At 42.6% G+C, this 20,050-nt stretch overlaps 1 protein-coding gene across 1 annotated transcript in view; it reads left to right on the forward strand.

Annotated features, from left to right (window-relative positions):
* Positions 1-20,050, forward strand: part of LOC112239123 (C-type lectin domain family 4 member M-like) — a 192,036-nt gene that overhangs the window by 149,688 nt on the left and 22,298 nt on the right. The window lies entirely within an intron of this gene.

Genomic DNA, 20,050 nt, shown 5'->3' on the forward strand with positions numbered 1-20,050 from the left:
ACGCTCCTCTAACTGGTTTTTGACAGTTTTCTCTTGATCTCTCATTATGCAGCTGGTCTCTCTACCTCAGTAACTGGTCTCTCTCCCTCTGTAACTGGTATTCTCTCCCTGTAGCTGGTCTCTCTCCATCTATAACTGGTCTCTCTCCCTCAGTAACTGGTCTCTCTCCCTCTGTAACTGGTCTCTCTACCTCTGTAACTGGTCTCTCTCCCTCTGTAACTGGTCTCTCTCCCTCTGTAACTGGTCTCTCTCCCTCTGTAACTGGTCTCTCTCACTCTGTAACTGGTCTCTCTCACTCTGTAACTGGTCTCTCTCCCTCTGTAACTGGTCTCTCTCCCTCTGTAGCTGGTCTCTCTCCCTCTGTAACTGGTCTCTCTCCCTCTGTAACTGGTCTCTCTCCCTCTGTAACTGGTCTCTCTCCCTCTGTAACTGGTCGCTCTCCCTCTGTAACTGGTCTCTCTCCCTCTATAACTGGTCTCTCTCCCTCTATAACTGGTCTCTCTCCCTCTGTAACTGGTCGCTCTCCCTCTGTAACTGGTTGCTCTCCCTCTGTAACTGGTCTCTCTCCCTCTGTAACTGGTCTCTCTCCCTCAGTAACTGGTCTCTCTCTTTCAGTAACTGGTCTCTCTCCCTCTGTAACCGGTCTCTCTCCCTCTGTAACTGGTCGCTCTCCCTCTGTAACTGGTCTCTCTCCCTCTATAACTGGTCTCTCTCCCTCTATAACTGGTCTCTCTCCCTCTGTAACTGGTCGCTCTCCCTCTGTAACTGGTTGCTCTCCCTCTGTAACTGGTCTCTCTCCCTCTGTAACTGGTATCTCTCCCTCTGTAACTGGTCTCTCTACCTCAGTAACTGGTCTCTCTACCTCAGTAACTGGTCTCTCTACCTCAGTAACTGGTCTCTCTCCCTCTGTAACTGGTATCTCTCCCTCTGTAACTGGTCTCTCTACCTCTGTAACTGGTTGCTCTCCCTCTGTAACTGGTTGCTCTCCCTCTGTAACTGGTCTCTCAGCTCAGTAACTGGTTTTGGATCATCCGGCACTGGTATCTGTCTGTACACAGGTCAATGATACCTCTACTGGTATCTGTCTGTACACAGGTCAATGATCTCCCTCTGGTATCTGTCTGTCAGGTCAATTATACCACTACTGGTATATTTGGATCAGGTCAATGATACCACTACTGGTATCTGTATGTACACAGGTCAATGATACCTCTGCTGGTATCTGTCTGTACACATGTCAATGATACCTCTACTGGTATCTGTCTGTACACAGGTCAATGATACCACTACTGGTATCTGTCTGTACACAGGTCAATGATACCACTACTGGTATCTGTATGTACACAGGTCAATGATACCTCTACTGGTATCTGTCTGTACACAGGTCAATGATACCTCTGCTGGTATCTGTATGTACACAGGTCAATGATACCTCTACTGGTATCTGTCTGTACACAGGTCAATGATACCTGTACTGGTCTCTGTCTGTACAGAGGTCAATGATACCTCTACTGGTATCTGTCTGTACACAGGTCAATGATACCTGTACTGGTCTCTGTCTGTACAGAGGTCAATGATACCACTACTGGTATCTGTCTGTACACAGGTCAATGATACCTGTACTGGTATCTGTCTGTACACAGGTCAATGATACCTCTACTGGTATCTGTCTGTACACAGGTCAATGATACCTCTACTGGTATCTGTTTGGTCTCTGTCTTGCTCCAGACCAGTGGTGTTGTAACAGACCTCTAAATGGTTTCTTTCTTCATTAGAACGGGCTAAAGAAAGAGAAGTTCCTGTTATGTGTTCCAAATGACACTATATTCCTTATATGGTGAGCTGATTTTGACCAAAGCCTTAAGTGCCCGTGTTAAAAGTAGTGTACTTTAAAGAGGATAGGATGATATTTGGGACACTGTGGTTGTGGTATTTTCATAATTTCTTTGTGTGTCAGCAATTTTAAAACACTGCTGGTCCCACAAGCTATGTAACGTCTGTAAGTCCGAATTGTGATCCTTGCTTTGTGAGAACAGAACTATAGTGTGATAATAAAATACATATCTATCCTATAGGCCAGGATTAAAGTAATGCACTATACATGGAATAGGGTCCCAAATGACGCCCTATATTCCCAAATGGCATGCTATCCCCTATATTAGTGCACTATGTTTGACCAGTGCACTAATGGAGTGTCATTTGGGACACAGACTCACACACAGAAAGCCAGTCTCAGGGAGATGTTGAGAGTTACTTGTCGAACACACAGCACTCCTAAACACACAGCAGCCTGCCTGTAGAGACTTAGTCTTCCCTCTGCAGAGGAACAGGCACACACACACACACACACACACACACACAAATACCACATTAAATCAAATCAAATCAATCAAATCAAATTTTATTTGTCACATACACATGGTTAGCAGATGTTAATGCGAGTGTAGCGAAATGCTTGTGCTTCTAGTTCCGACAATGCAGTAATAACGAACAAGTAATCTAACTAACAATTCCAAAAAACCACTGTCTTATACACAGTGTAAGGGGATAAAGAATATGTACATAAGGATATATGAATGAGTGATGGTACAGAGCAGCATAGGCAAGATACAGTAGATGATATCGAGTACAGTATATACATATGAGATGAGTATGTAAACCAAGTGGCATAGTTAAAGTGGCTAGTGATACATGTATTACATAAGGATGCAGTCGATGATATAGAGTACAGTATCCACGTATGCATATGAGATGAATAATGTAGGGTAAGTAACATTATATAAGGTAGCATTGTTTAAAGTGGCTAGTGATATATTTACATCATTTCCCATCAATTCCCATTATTAATTAAAGTGGCTGGAGTAGAGTCAGTGTCATTGACAGTGTGTTGGCAGTAGCCACTCAATGTTAGTGGTGGCTGTTTAACAGTCTGATGGCCTTGAGATAGAAGCTGTTTTTCTGTCTCTCGGTCCCAGCTTTTATGCACCTGTACTGACCTTGCCTTCTGGATGACAGCGGGGTGAACAGGCAGTGGCTCGGGTGGTTGATGTCCTTGATGATCTTTATGGCCTTCCTGTAGCATCGGGTGGTGTAGGTATCCTGGAGGGCAGGTAGTTTGCCCCCGGTGATGCGTTGAGCAGACCTCACTACCCTCTGGAGAGCCTTACGGTTGAGGGCGGTGCAGTTGCCATACCAGGCGGTGATACAGCCCGCCAGGATGCTCTCGATTGTGCATCTGTAGAAGTTTGTGAGTGCTTTTGGTGACAAGCCGAATTTCTTCAGCCTCCTGAGGTTGAAGAGGCGCTGCTGCGCCTTCCTCACGATGCTGTCTGTGTGAGTGGACCAATTCAGTTTGTCTGTGATGTGTATGCAGAGGAACTTAAAACTTGCTACCCTCTCTACTACTGTTCCATCGATGTGGATGGGGGGGTGTTCCCTCTGCTGTTTCCTGAAGTCCACAATCATCTCCTTAGTTTTGTTGACGTTGAGTGTGAGGTTATTTTCCTGACACCACATTCCGAGGGCCCTCACCCCCTCCCTGTAGGCCGTCTCGTCGTTGTTGGTAATCAAGCCTACCACTGTTGTGTCGTCCGCAAACTTGATGATTGAGTTGGAGGCGTGCGTGGCCACGCAGTCGTGGGTGAACAGGGAGTACAGGAGAGGGCTCAGAACGCACCCTTGTGGGGCCCCAGTGTTGAGGATCAGCGGGGAGGAGATGTTGTTGCCTACCCTCACCACCTGGGGCGGCCCGTCAGGAAGTCCAGTACCCAGTTGCACAGGGCGGGGTCGAGACCCAGGGTCTCGAGCTTGATGACGAGCTTGGAGGGTACTATGGTGTTGAATGCCGAGCTGTAGTCGATGAACAGCATTCTCACATAGGTATTCCTCTTGTCCAGATGGGTTAGGGCAGTGTGCAGTGTGGTTGAGATTGCATCGTCTGTGGACCTATTTGGGCGGTAAGCAAATTGGAGTGGGTCTAGGGTGTCAGGTAGGGTGGAGGTGATATGGTCCTTGACTAGTCTCTCAAAGCACTTCATGATGACGGAAGTGAGTGCTACGGGCGGTAGTCGTTTAGCTCAGTTACCTTAGCTTTCTTGGGAACAGGAACAATGGTGGCCCTCTTGAAGCATGTGGGAACAGCAGACTGGTATAGGGATTGATTGAATATGTCCGTAAACACACCGGCCAGCTGGTCTGCGCATGCTCTGAGGGCGCGGCTGGGGATGCCGTCTGGGCCTGCAGCCTTGCGAGGGTTAACACGTTTAAATGTCTTACTCACTTCGGCTGCAGTGAAGGAGAGACTGCATGTTTTCGTTGCAGGCCGTGTCAGTGGCACTGTATTGTCCTCAAAGCGGGCAAAAAGTTATTTAGTCTGCCTGGGAGCAAGACATCCTGGTCCATGACTGGGCTGGGTTTCTTCCTGTAGTCCGTGATTGACTGTAGACCCTGCCACATGCCTCTTGTGTCTGAGCCGTTGAATTGAGATTCTACTTTGTCTCTGTACTGGCGCTTAGCTTGTTTGATAGCCTTGCGGAGGGAATAGCTGCACTGTTTGTATTCAGTCATGATACCAGACACCTTGCCCTGATTAAAAGCAGTGGTTCGCACCTTCAGTTTCACACGAATGCTGCCATCAATCCACGGTTTCTGGTTAGGGAATGTTTTAATCGTTGCTATGGGAACGACATCTTCAACGCACGTTCTAATGAACTCGCACACCGAATCAGCGTATTCGTCAATGTTGTTGTCTGACGCAATACGAAACATCTCCCAGTCCACGTGATGGAAGCAGTCTTGGAGTGTGGAGTCAGCTTGGTCGGACCAGCGTTGGACAGACCTCAGCGTGGGAGCCTCTTGTTTTAGTTTCTGTCTGTAGGCAGGGATCAACAAAATGGAGTCGTGGTCAGCTTTTCCGAAAGGGGGCGGGGCAGGGCCTTATATGCGTCGCGGAAGTTAGAGTAACAATGATCCAGGGTCTTTCCACCCCTGGTTGCGCAATCGATATGCTGATAAAATTTAGGGAGTCTTGTTTTCAGATTAGCCTTGTTAAAATCCCCAGCTACAATGAATGCAGCCTCCGGATAAATCGTTTCCAGTTTGCAGAGAGTTAAATAAAGTTCGTTCAGAGCCATCGATGTGTCTGCTTGGGGGGATATATACGGCTGTGATTATAATCGAAGAGAATTCTCTTGGTAGATAATGCGGTCTACATTTGATTGTGAGGAATTCTAAATCAGGTGAACAGAAGGATTTGAGTTCCTGTATGTTTCTTTCATCACACCATGTCACGTTAGTCATAAGGCATACGCCCCCGCCCCTCTTCTTACCAGAAAGATGTTTGTTTCTGTCGGCGCGATGCGTGGAGAAACCCGCTGGCTGCACCGCTTCGGATAGCGTCTCTCCAGTTAGCCATGTTTCCGTGAAGCAGAGAACGTTACAGTCTCTGATGTCCCTCTGGAATGCTACCCTTGCTCGGATTTCATCAACCTTGTTGTCAAGAGACTGGACATTGGCAAGAAGAATGCTAGGGAGTGGTGCACGGTGTGCCCGTCTCCGGAGTCTGACCAGAAGACCGCTTCGTTTCCCTCTTTTTCTGAGTCGTTTTTTTGGGTCGCTGCATGTAATCCACTCCGTTGCACTGGTTGTAAGGCAGAACACAGGATCTGCATCGCGAAAAACATATTCTTGGTCGTACTGATGGTGAGTTGACGCTGATCTTATATTCAGTAGTTCTTCTCGGCTGTATGTAATGAAACCTAAGATGACCTGGGGTACTAGTGTAAGAAATAACACGTAAAAAAACAAAAAACTGCATAGTTTCCTAGGAACGCGAAGCGAGGCGGCCATCTCTGTCGGCGCCGGAAGTACAGGAAAAACACTTCTGGTTGGTTCAGTTGGTATGGAGCATGGTGTTCAAAACCTTCTGGGGTCACGTACACTAACATTTATCAATTAATTTGTTTTACTTCAGGTACTAAAACTATTTTGAACTATTTAAACGTGATTCATTGAAAATAACCTTTTTAAACAACACAGTGAACAGGGCTGGAAAAATGAAACCACTCTTAAATGCATAGACAGAACTATGCATGCAAGGACTGATCCTCCACGAGTTCAAAATGATAGTTTCAACAATCTGAGGCTACACAGTGTTTGTTAACAGTTCCATGGCAGAACAAGCTTATATTATGGGTCCTGATGGGGTTTGAAAGTTAAACTAATCTCATGAGGCATTTACAGAATAAGCTACATACAAGAATCAATGGGGAAATATTATTCATTTAAAAGTAAAAAATAAAATGTGATATAGCAATCACAGATAGACCCTTTAATTCATACTTTGGCTATATTGTGTAATTTTGGTAATTTCTTCATACAGTAGCTTCCTGTTTATCAGATTTGAGAGGACCACATGCTTGAGCAAACTGTTGCTGCTTACCCTCAATCGAAAGAAAACCAATGACGCAATGGAAATGTTTGGCTTTCAGAATTCTAATCATAATCATTAGTGATGTAGGATGATGGTGAATGTGTTTCTGTAACTGTGTGTGTGTGTGTGTGTGTGTGTGTGTGTGTGTGTGTGTGTGTGTGTGTGTGTGTGTGTGTGTGTGTGTGTGTGTGTGTGTGTGTGTGTGTGTGTGTGTGTGTGTGTGTGTGTGTGTGTGTGTGTGTGTGTGTGTTCATACTTGCCTGCATCTGAGTGTGTGTGAGAGAGAAAGATTGATATTTCGTAGTTCTTACCTGAGCGATGGTTCTCAGTCTTCAGGCTCCTCGTTGCTCTGTTCCGGTTTTCTTCAGTAACTTAATTTAATTCAATCACCTGTTTGTTGACATACTCGGCCATCTTAACTAACAGTACCGAATATCAATGATTAAACCAATCAATCAATTAATCAACTCATTCATTCATTCATTCTGACCTCTTATTGTAATATATATGATTTTATTTACTTTACTTGTAGTATTAACTTAGTTTATGATTACCTTTCTAACTGACTCCTAATGGTAATATCTACTGTATGATTACCTTTCTAACTGACTCCTAATGGTAATATCTACTGTATGATTACCTTTCTAACTGACTCCTAATGGTAATATCTACTGTATGATTACCTTTCTAACTGACTCCTAATGGTAATATCTACTGTATGATTACCTTTCTAACTGACTCCTAATGGTAATATCTACTGTATGATTACCTTTCTAACTGACTCCCAATGTAATATCTACTGTATGATTACCTTTCTAACTGACTGAGCAGTAGTTGATTTGATGTGTCTAAATCCTGAACTTCTCTGTTCTCTGTCTATGGCCCACAGCTGGTGACAGGATGTGTCAAGTCTCTATCCACCAATAAGAAGGCTGTAGGTGTTAGAATGTTTCAAGGCTCTATCCACCAATAAGAAGGAGACTATTAGGGTGTGAGACAAATGGCACCCTATTCTCTATTCAGTGCACTACATGGGGTGAATAGGATGCCATTTGGGATTCAGCCTTGTGGACCAGACAGTTGTGTTTATCGTCCTCTTCATCCCTTGTTCATTCTGTTCCGTACATTATTTCTAGCTCTCATTCATGTTTTTTTGGCCTAATAATATAAGTGATTTGTCAACCCAAACACAAGTTATTATTGGTCAATAGTAGGTCTAGTAAATGAATAAATTAACTAAGATGATGCTGGTTAATATGTTTATTGATTTGGGTCGAAAACAAGACATCTAAATACACTTTCCAATAGAAGAATTAAACAAAGGAAACTTTTTACAATAAAAAAATCTCAACAATATGTCATATTTGTCATCATGTCAATTATCAATCTATTACACGCTGCTTCACCATAACATAGTTATTAATGAGTCCTTTATCAACTAGATGTTACTCCATACCATAGTTATTAATGAGTCCTTTAACAACTAGATGTTACTCCATACCATAGTTATTAATGAGTCCTTTAACAACTAGATGTTACTCCATACCATAGTTATTAATGAGTCCTTTAACAACTAGATGTTACTCCATACCATAGTTATTAATGAGTCCTTTAACAACTAGATGTTACTCCATACCATAGTTATTAATGAGTCCTTTAACAACTAGATGTTACTCCATACCATAGTTGATTCCTTTAACAACTAGATGTTAGTGAGTCCTTTAACAACTAGATGTTACTCCATACCATAGTTATTAATGAGTCCTTTAACAACTAGATGTTACTCCATACCATAGTTATTAATGAGTCCTTTAACAACTAGATGTTACTCCATACCATAGTTATTAATGAGTCCTTTAACAACTAGATGTTACTCCATACCATAGTTATTAATGAGTCCTTTAACAACTAGATGTTACTCCATACCATAGTTATTAATGAGTCCTTTAACAACTAGATGTTACTCCATACCATAGTTATTAATGAGTCCTTTAACAACTAGATGTTACTCCATACCATAGTTAGTCCTTTTAATAGATGTTAGTCCTTTAACAACTAGATGTTACTCCATACCATAGTTATTAATGAGTCCTTTAACAACTAGATGTTACTCCATACCATAGTTATTTAGTCCTTTAACAATAGAGTCCATAGTTATTTAGTCCTTTAACAACTAGATGTTACTCCATACCATAGTTATTAATAGTCCTTTAACAACTAGTTATCCATACCATATTATTAATGAGTCCTTTAACAACTAGATGTTACTCCATACCATAGTTATTAATGAGTCCTTTAACAACTAGATGTTACTCCATACCATAGTTATTAATGAGTCCTTTAACAACTAGATGTTACTCCATACCATAGTTATTAATGAGTCCTTTAACAACTAGATGTTACTCCATACCATAGTTATTAATGAGTCCTTTAACAACTAGATGTTACTCCATACCATAGTTATTAATGAGTCCTTTAACAACTAGATGTTACTCCATACCATAGTTATTAATGAGTCCTTTAACAACTAGATGTTACTCCATACCATAGTTATTAATGAGTCCTTTAACAACTAGATGTTACTCCATACCATAGTTATTAATGAGTCCTTTAACAACTAGATGTTACTCCATACCATAGTTATTAATGAGTCCTTTATGTTACAACTAGATGAGTTACTCCATACCATAGTGATTAATGAGTCCTTTAACAACTAGAGTCCTTTAACAACTAGATGTTACTCCATACCATAGTTATTAATGAGTCCTTTAACAACTAGATGTTACTCCATACCATAGTTATTAATGAGTCCTTTAACAACTAGATGTTACTCCATACCATAGTTATTAATGAGTCCTTTAACAACTAGATGTTACTCCATACCATAGTCCTTTAACAACTAGATGTTACTCCATTAGTTATTAATGAGTCCTTTTAGATGTTACTCCAACCATAGATGAGTCCTTTAACAACTAGATGTTACTCCATACCATAGTTATTAATGAGTCCTTTAACAACTAGATGTTACTCCATACCATAGTTATTAATGAGTCCTTTAACAACTAGATGTTACTCCATACCATAGTCCTTTAACAACTAGATGTTACTCCATACCATAGTTATTAATGAGTCCTTTTAGATGTTACAACTAGATGTTACTAGATGTTCCATACCATAGTTATTAATGAGTCCTTTAACAACTAGATGTTACTCCATACCATAGTTACATGAGTCCTTTAACAACTAGATGTTACATACCATACCATAGTTATTAATGAGTCCTTTAACAACTAGATGTTACTCCATACCATAGTTATTAATGAGTCCTTTAACAACTAGATGTTACTCCATACCATAGTTATTAGTCCCAACTAGATGTTACTCCATACCATATTATTAATGAGTCCTTTAACAACTAGATGTTACTCCATACCATAGTTATTAATGAGTCCTTTAACAACTAGATGTTACTCCATACCATAGTTATTAATGAGTCCTTTAACAACTAGATGTTACTCCATACCATAGTGATATTAATGAGTCCTTTAACAACTAGATGTTACTCCATACCATAGTTATTAACAATAGAGTCCTTTAACAACTAGATGTTACTCCATACCATAGTTATTAATGAGTCCTTTAACAACTAGATGTTACTCCATACCCATAGTCCTTTAACAACTAGATGTTATTACCATAGTTATTAATGAGTCCTTTAACAACTAGATGTTACTCCATACCATAGTTATTAATGAGTCCTTTAACAACTAGATGTTACTCCATACCATAGTGATTAATTAGTCCTTTAACAACTAGATGTTACTCCATACCATAGTTATTAATGAGTCCTTTAACAACTAGATGTTACTCCATACCATAGTTATTAATGAGTCCTTTAACAACTAGATGTTACTCCATACCATAGTGATTCATTAGTCCTTTATCAACTAGATGTTACTCCATACCATAGTTATTAATGAGTCCTTTAACAACTAGATGTTACTCCATACCATAGTTATTAATGAGTCCTTTAACAACTAGATGTTACTCCATACCATAGTTATTAATGAGTCCTTTAACAACTAGATGTTACTCCATACCATAGTTATTAATGAGTCCTTTAACAACTAGATGTTACTCCATACCATAGTTATTAATGAGTCCTTTAACAACTAGATGTTACTCCATACCATAGTTATTAATGAGTCCTTTAACAACTAGATGTTACTCCATACCATAGTTATTAATGAGTCCTTTAACAACTAGATGTTTCATAGTTATTAGATGTTAGTCCTTTAACAACTAGATGTTACTCCATACCATAGTGATTAATGAGTCCTTTAACAACTAGATGTTACTCCATACCATAGTTATTAATGAGTCCTTTAACAACTAGATGTTACTCCATACCATAGTTATTAATGAGTCCTTTAACAATTAGATTAGTCCTTTAACAACTAGATGTTACTCCATACCATAGTGATTAATTAGTCCTTTAACAACTAGATGTTACTCCATACCATAGTTATTAATTAGTCCTTTAACAACTAGATGTTACTCCATACCATAGTGATTCATTAGTCCTTTAACAACTAGATGTTACTCCATACCATAGTTATTAATGAGTCCTTTAACAACTAGATGTTACTCCATACCATGAGTCCTTTAACAACTAGTGTTATTCATTAATTAGTCCTTTAACAACTAGATGTTACTCCATACCATAGTGATGACTCCTAATGGTAATATCTACTGTATGATTACCTTTCTAACTGACTCCTAATGGTAATATCTACTGTATGATTACCTTTCTAACTGACTCCTAATGGTAATATCTACTGTATGATTACCTTTCTAAATGACTCCTAATGGTAATATCTACTGTATGATTACCTTTCTAACTGAACTAATGGTAATATCTACCATGATTACCTTTTAACTGACTCCTAATGGTAATATCTACTGTATGACTCTAACTTCAGTGACTAGTAGTTGAGTAGTTGCTCTGATGTGCATCTCCACCATGTTCCATAGTATCTTTGTCTGTTGTCCACTAACATTGATATATACAAGTATCCAATCACCTCCACTCAGGAAGTTAAACATGACAGGATATTCTAAACAGAGTGATATAACATGATAGCTGCATGACAACAAGTAATGAGGAGCGCATTCTTTCATCCTATCACTTTGACTGTTCTGTTTGTGGCTTCTCCAGCCTTCAAATGGAGTTTACATTATGACTCTATCTCTCTCTGTGCCACCGATGGAAATATAGGGGCCCTTTAATTGTATCTAAGCTGTCTGTGTGTGACATCAGTGTGAAGAGTTATTCAGAGGTGTGTGTGGGACTTCTGTCTGCATCTTTATCCAAAAATGTGTCTGTGTGTCTGTGTGTGTCTGTGTGTGTGTGTCTGTGTGTGTTTGCCTGCGTGCAGCGTGTATCTTCTCAGTACTGTTAACAACCGTCTGTGTCCAACTGCAAGTCACATCGTTTTAACAATCCAATCACATTGAATCAGGAAGCTGGTAAATTGCTAGGTTCCTTTCTTACTGAGCCTTTCTTTTCTGAGCCTCATCTTTTACTAAAGAGATTTATACTAATAATTGATTATGAAAAAAGCACAAGCCTAGATGTTACGGATTTCCTCCTCTTCATCTGAAGAGTCCTTTAACGGATCAGAGGACCAATATGCGGCGTGGTAAGTGTCCATGGTAAATCTTTAATAAAGAAAATACTGACACTGTATACAAAACAATAAACAAATGACAACCATGAAGCTACAATTAGACAATCACCCACAAACAAACAGTGCAACCCAGGCTACCTAAGTATGATTCTCAATCAGAGACAACTAATGACACCTGCCTCTGATTGAGAACCATACTAGGTCCTTTAACAATAGAAATGCCCCAAAACATAGAAAAACAAACATAGACTGTTACCCAACTCACGCCCTGACCATACTAAATAAATACAAAACAAAGGAAATAAAGGTCAGACCACGTGACAGTACCCCCAAACAACTAGATGACTCCGGCCGCAAAACCATGACCATAGGGGAGGGTCTGGGTGGCCTTTAACGGCTCTGGCGCAGGATGACCCCACTTCACCATTGTCTTAGTGATTCATTATTGTCCGCCTCCGTGGCTTTTCACCATGGCCACCCCTCTCAATGACCCCACTGGACAGAGGGGCAGAAGCTCTCCATGGACAGAGGGCAGAAGTCTGGACAGAGGGGCAGAAGCTCTGGACATAGGGGATTCATTGGCGTCCTTTCTGGGCTGACGGGTTCTGGCGCCTCAGACTCCGGCAGTCGGCTTTAACAAGGCGGGAGACTCCATACCACAGGCGGGATTAGTCCTTTAACAGGCGGGAGGCTCCATACCAGCAGCGCCGGATTCAGGCGGGAGGTCCTTTAACAGGCGGGAGGTTACTCCACAGGCGGGAGTGATTCATTAGTCCTTTAACAGGCGGGATGTTCCTCCATACCGGACAGGATTCATTAGTCCTTTAACAATTAGAGGTTAGGCTCCATACATAGTGATTAATTAGTCCTTTAACAGGCGGGATGTTACTCCGGCAGCCATAGTGACAGGCGGGAGGCTTTAACAACGCCGTTACAGGCGGGAGGCTCCGGCAGCAGCGCCGGACATTAGTCCTTTAACCGGCAGCAGCGCCGGACAGGCGGGAGAGTGATTCATTAGGCTCCGGCAGCAGCGCCGGACAGGCGGGAGACTCCGGCAGCGGCGCCGGACAACAACGGGAGACTCCGGCACCATAGTGGACATACAGGACCACCTGCAGGGATTAACAGAGAGACAGCCTGGTATGGGGCTGCCACAGGAACCACCATATTTGGGGAGACCCTCAGGAGGCTTGGTGTTAGGAGGCTCTGTTGAAGGACCGGGCTGTGGGGAGCACTGGAGCTCTTGCGCAACCTTGGCACCACTTCCCAGGCTGGACAGTACTACTCTAGTGATTACCCTCCAGAGTGCAGGCAAGGTTGAACCGGGCTGTGGGTAAGCATTCTAGTGCTACTACACGCACCTCTCCCTTAGGCTTACTCCCACATTCGTATTACACGAGCGGATGATTAGGACTAACTGCACCCTCCCAATGGTACATATCACGTAGAGCCTTTCTAACTGAGGATAACCTGGACCAAAACTGCGTACCGGCGACCAGACCCGCTGAGCAGGCACCATACGCCCTGGCTCGATGCCCACACTGCATGGCACTTTCGGGGGCTGCCCTATAGCGCACCGGGCTACTGCATGCACTACGACACCTGTGCGCTTAACCGCATAACACGGTGCCTGACCAGTAATGCGCTGCTTATAATAAGCACGAGGTAGTGAGCTCAGGTCTGCTACCTGGCTTAGTACCACACTCGTCTGCCCCTAAAAAAATTTGGGGCTGCCTCTGACCTGTCGCACTGCTGTGCTGCCTCCTCATTTCGCTCGCCGCTCAGCTTTCGCTGCCTCCAGCTCTGATTTACGGATCCAATCGGCGATGTTTCCCAGCCTGGCCCAGGGTCCCTCTCCGTTCAGTATCTCCTCCCATGTCCAGGAGTCCTGTGATGCTGGCCGCATTGTTTCATGCTGCTGCTGCTGTGTCTGTCGCTGCTGTTTACCACGCCGCTTGGTCCGAATGGGTGGGTGATTCTGTCACGGATTTCTCCTCTTCTTTAATTGTCATCTGAAGAGGAGAGGCTGTCTGTGTGGATCAGAGGACCAATATGCGGCGTGGTAAGTGTCCATGGTAAATCTTTAATAAAGAAAATACTGACACTGTATACAAAACAATAAACAAATGACAACCGTGAAGCTTCAACATAGACAATCACCCACAAACAAACAGTGTGTCCAACTGCAAGTCACATGATTTCAATCAAGACAACAATGACACCTGCCTCTGATTGAGAAAGCTGGGCCGAAACATAGAAATGCCCCTTTAGAAAAACAAACATAGACTGCCCACCCAACTCACGCCCTCATCTTTTACTAAATAAATACAAAACAATTGAAATGAAAAAGGTCAGAACGTGACACTATGGCAAATCACATAACATGTTTCTATTTAAAACAATTAATACAAGCATAATAATGAGCTACTGTATAACTCTTCACAAATCCAGTTATGTTGAGAGGTAAATGATATGTCATAATATTTATTTACAGGCTCAGAATACCCAATATTAACATCAGCACAGTCTTTGTTACAATATATCCTGGTTCACAACCATTATCAGGTTGTTTTGCCCCTCAGTGCAGTATCAGCAGTGTGTTGGTGTGTCTGTGTCTTAGAGAAAGAGAGAGAATGAAGTTGTGTGCACTGTAGGGTGCTGTATGTGTGCATGTCCTCCCACCAGCCTCCTCTGTTGTCATGGTGATGTTAAACCACTTTCTCACAAATCCAGTGACGATTGTCTAAACATGACTGGTCATTCCATGCCTTTACAGGACGCCATGTTTCTGTGTTCAGCTCAACACAGTCCTCCTCCCCATTTTTTGGGTCGTCACCACCAGTATCAGGTTGCTGTGAGTACCAGTACCTACAGGGTAAACAAGACAGAGAAAATAATTAATAAACATTTTGATTTGTCACATGCGCCGAATACAACTGGTGTAGAATTTACCATGAAATGCTTAGTTACGGGTCCTTTCCCAACAATGCAGAGTTAAAGTAATTAAGTAATTAAGAAATTCATAAAAAATTTGCTAAACAATTTTGAAAAAATAGTAACACAAAAATAAAAAGTAACGAGTCTATATACGAGTACCAATGCCGAATCAATGTGCAGGGGTACGAGGTATGTAGTTGAGGTAATTGAGTTAATACGGAAAATGTTCACACAGCTTGACTTTTTCAATTGTTGTTATGTTATAAAGTGGGATTAATATTGACTTAAATAGTATTTTTTGACAATAATTTACATAAAATACTAACATTTCTTCGAAGATTTGCATAAGTATTCAACCAGTAAATGTTAGAATCACCCTTTGTCTTTTGGGTAATTTTTTAAAGAGCTTTCCACACCAGGATTGTGCAACATTTCTCCATTATTCTTAGAAAAAAATATTCAAGCTCTGTCAAATTTCATTGCTGATCTTTGCTAGACAACTATTTTTTGATCTTGCCATACATTTTCAAGCAGATTTAAATCAAAACTTTCAAAACTACGAACATTCACTGCCTTCTTGGTTAGGAACTCCAGTGTCGGTTTGGCCTTGTGTTTTAGGTTATGGTCTTGTGTCACGCCCTGACCTTAGTATTCTTTGTTTTCTTTATTATTTTGGTTAGGTCAGGGTGTGACATGGGTGATGTATGTGTTTTTGTTCCTGTCTAGGGGTTTTGTATGTCTATGGTTAGTTGCCTGTGTCTGCACTTGTTTATATATGCATATTATTAGTAGATTTGCATAGAAAACACTCTGAAGTTTCTAAAACTGTTTGAATCACATCTGTGACTATTTGGCAGGCAAAACCCAGAGGACAAACCACTCTCTTTTCAATGAGATTTCATTGGGAATCCAGATTTCTAAGGGACTTTCTTGCAGTTCCTACCGCTTCCACTGGATGTCAACAGTCTTTCGAAATTGGTTGAGGTTTTTTGTTTGAGAAATGAAGAAATAACACTGTTCAGAATGAGGCTTGAGAGAATGTGAATGTGTGATTTCATTGACGTCACCGGCTTTCTAGCCATCGCCGCTCCATTTTTCATATGTTCATTTGTTTTGTCTTGTTCCCTGCACACCTGGTTTTCATTCCCCAATCAATCTACATGTATTTAGTCCTCTGTTCCCCATATTGTCTTTGTGTGTAATTGTTCATTGTTTATGGTGTATGTTCACGCGAGATACTTTTATAGTTTATGTTCCGTGTGTTTGGGCACTTATGTCATTTTTCGTGCCCATTGTTGAACGGAATAAAAGTGTGCCTGTTTACTCTACTCTGCTCTCCTGTACCTGACTTCGGCTCCCTTACACAGCCATAACACCCATTTTTCATGGTTCACAAGAAGAAACGCTGGTGATACAGAGCAAGACACAGGGAGTCCTGTGAGATTAAGGAGAAGGGGAAACCAGGCAACTCTTCCCTCCATTCTATTGGCTAATGTACAGCCACTTGATAATAAGATGGATGACCTCTGATCGAGGATTTGCTACCAACGGGACTCGCGTAACTGCAATATTCTCTGTGTTTCTTATCATGGCTTTTAGCAGCAAGATTTGCGACCTGTTGCCAAGAGAAAAGGGCAACCAGTGAAGAACAAACACCATTGTAAATACAACCCATATTTGTGTTTATTTATTTTCCCTTTTGTACTTTGTTATAACACGGTACGGAGCCATAATGTGACATTTGAAATGTCTCTATTCCTTTGAAACTTTTGCGTGTAATGTTCACAGTTCATTTTAATGTTTTATTTCACTGTTTATTATCTATTTCACTTTATTTGGCAATGTAAACATGTTTTCCTTGCCAAAAAAGTACTTTGGAATTGAATTGAGAGAGAGCGACATCTTTGTATATAACCTACATGCAAGGCTACAAAATAAACAATAAGTCTTAACATTGACAAAGGCTACTGGCTGATAAACCAAATTTATTGACAGAGACTATTTTTTATTTATTTTATTTGAGTGAGATAAAAGTCTCCAACTTCAGCGATTTTTGCAATTCGTTCCAGTCACAGGCAGCAGAGAACTGGAAGTAAAGGCGGCCAAATTAGGTGTTGGCTTTAGGGATGATCAGTGATATACACCTGCTGGAGCGCGTGCTACGGGTGGGTGTTGCCATCGTGACCAGTCAACTGAGATAAGGCGGAGCTTTACCTAGCATGGACTTGTAGATGACCTGGAGCCAGTGACGAATATGTAGCGATTTCCAGCCGACTAGAGCATACAGGTCACAGTGGTGGGTGGTATAAGGTGCTTTAGTAACAAAATGGATGGCACTGTGATAAACTGCATCCAGTTTGCTGAGTAGAGTATTGGAAGCTATTTTGTAGATGACATCGCCGAAGTCAAGGATTGGTAGGATAGTCAGTTTTACTAGGGTAAGTTTGGCGGCGTGAGTGAAGGAGGCTTTGTTGCGAAATAGAAAGCCGACTCGAGATTTGATTTTAGATTGGAGATGTTTGATATGAGTCTGGAAGGAGAGTTTACAGTCTAGCCAGACACCTAGGTACTTATAGATGTCCACATATTCTAGGTCGGAACCGTCCAGGGTGGTGAGGCTAGTCGGGCGTGTGGGTGCAGGCAGCGAACGGTTGAAAAGCATGCATTTGGTTTTACTAGCGTTTAAGAGCAGTTGGACGCCACGGAAGGAGTGTTGTATGGCATTGAAGCTCGTTTGGAGGTTAGATAGCACAGTGTCCAAGGAAGGGCCAGAGGTATACAGAATGGTGTCGTCTGCGTAGAGGTGGATCAGGGAATCGCCCGCAGCAAGAGCAACATCATTGATATATACAGAGAAAAGAGTTGGCCCGAGAATTGAACCCTGTGGCACCTGCATAGAAACTGCCAGAGGACCGGACAACATGCCCTTCGATTTGACACACTAAACTCTGTCTGCAAAGTAGTTGGTGAACCAGGCAAGGCAGTCATTAGAAAAACCGAGTCTACTGAGTCTGCCGATACGAATATGATGATTGACGAAAGTCGAAAGCTTTGCCCAGGTCAATGACGCCGGCTGCACAGTACTGTCTTTTATCGATGACGGTTATGATATCGTTTAGTTCCTTGAGCGTGGCTGAGGTGCACCCGTGACCGGCTCGGAAACCAGATTGCACAACGGTGGGATTCGAGATGGTCAGTGATCTATGAGGGTGCCCTTGTTTACAGATTTAGGGTTGTACCTGGTGGGTTCCTTGATGATTTGTGTGAGATTGAGGGCATCTATCTTAGATTGTAGGATTGCCGGGGTGTTAAGCATATCCCAGTTTAGGTCACCTAACAGAACAAACTCTGACGCTAGATGGGGGGCGATCAATTCACAAATGGTGTCCAGGACACAGTTGGGAGCTGAGGGGGGTCTGTAGCAGGTGGCAACAGTGAGAGACTTATTTCTGGAGAGAGTCATTTTTTAAATTAGTAGTTCGACCTGTTTGGGTATGGACTCTATCTGCAGAAGACTGCAACTCCTCCCCCTTTGGCAGTTCTATCTTGATGGAAAATGTTATAGTTGGGTATGGAAATCTCAGAATTTTTGGTGGCCTTCCTAAGCCAGGATTCAGACACGGCAAGGACATCAGGGTTGGCAGAGTGTGCTAAAGCAGTGAGTAAAACAAACTTAGGGAGGAGGCTTCTGATGTTGACATGCATGAAACCAAGGCTTTTTCGATCACAGAAGTCAACAAATGAGGGTGCCTGGGGACATGCAGGGCCTGGGTTTACCTCCACATCACCCGCGGAACAGAGGAGGAGTAGGATGAGGGTGCGGCTAAAGGCTATCAAAACTGGACACCTAGAGCGTTGGGGACAAAGAATAAAAGGAGCAGATTTCTGGGCGTGGTAGAATATATTCAGGGCATAATGCGCAGACAGGGGTATGGTGGGGTGCTGGTACAGCGGAGGTAAGCCCAGGCACTGGGTGATGATAAGAGAGGTTGTATCTCTGGACATGCTGGTTGTAATGGGTGAGGTCACCGCATGTGTGGGAGGTGGGACAAAGGAGGTATCAGAGGTATGAATAGTGGAGCTAGGGGCTCCATTGTAAACTAAAACAATGATAACTAACCTGAACAACAGTATACAATGCATATTGACATTTGAGAGAGACATACAGCTAGGCATAAAGTAATCGCAGGTGTTGATTAGGAGAGCTAGCTAAAACAACAGGTGGGACAACAACAGCAGGTAAAATGTCAATGACTAGGCAGAGAGGGTCGGATTAACTACACACAGAGCCTGAGTTCGCGGCTGGAGCCGACTGATAAAAAATAAATAAACAGAAGGGCGTACCGTGATTAATGGACAGTTCAGCAGGCATCAGCTATGTAGGCAAGTGATCATAGTGTCCAGGGGGCAGCAGTAGATGGAGCATGCGGGCGACACAGCGTTTAAAGTTAGTAGCCCGGAGCTAGTAGGAGCGTCTGCTCCGACGGAGGCCGGTTGAAGGCACAGCGGATGGAGTATTCGTCGGCAGACCAGTCGTGGTGGTGCGGCGGGGCGCCGTGTCGACAGAGAATCCAAGCCAGATGGCGAAAGAGGTATTGTAGAATGTAGTTTGCTAGCCGGGAGATGTGCCTGGCTAACGGCTAACTGGCTAGCTTCGTGGAACCACTATAGCCAATCGGTAGCAGCGGTGATCCGGTGCCAAGGTCCAGAGTTTACAGCAAGGATCCGGTGGTGTATTGGGCTCTAGCCGTGTATGAGTGGGGTTCGGGTGAACAGCTGAGTAGGCCGGGAGGTGGGCCTCAGGGATAGCTTCGGTACTGGGTGCCACGGTGAATGCAAGCTAGCTGTGATCTAGCTGTGAAGATCAGAAGTAGTGGTCCAGGGATTACGGCAGGAATCCGGCGTTGTTGTGGAGAGACAGTCTGATACTGGTAGACTGGCGAGTATTATCCAGGCTAAAAACAGGGCTGGTATCTGTGCAGAAGGTAAAAGC

The sequence above is a fragment of the Oncorhynchus tshawytscha genome, unplaced genomic scaffold (assembly GCF_018296145.1).
Source record: "Oncorhynchus tshawytscha isolate Ot180627B unplaced genomic scaffold, Otsh_v2.0 Un_scaffold_1_pilon_pilon, whole genome shotgun sequence".
NCBI classification, from domain to species: Eukaryota; Metazoa; Chordata; class Actinopteri; order Salmoniformes; family Salmonidae; genus Oncorhynchus; species Oncorhynchus tshawytscha.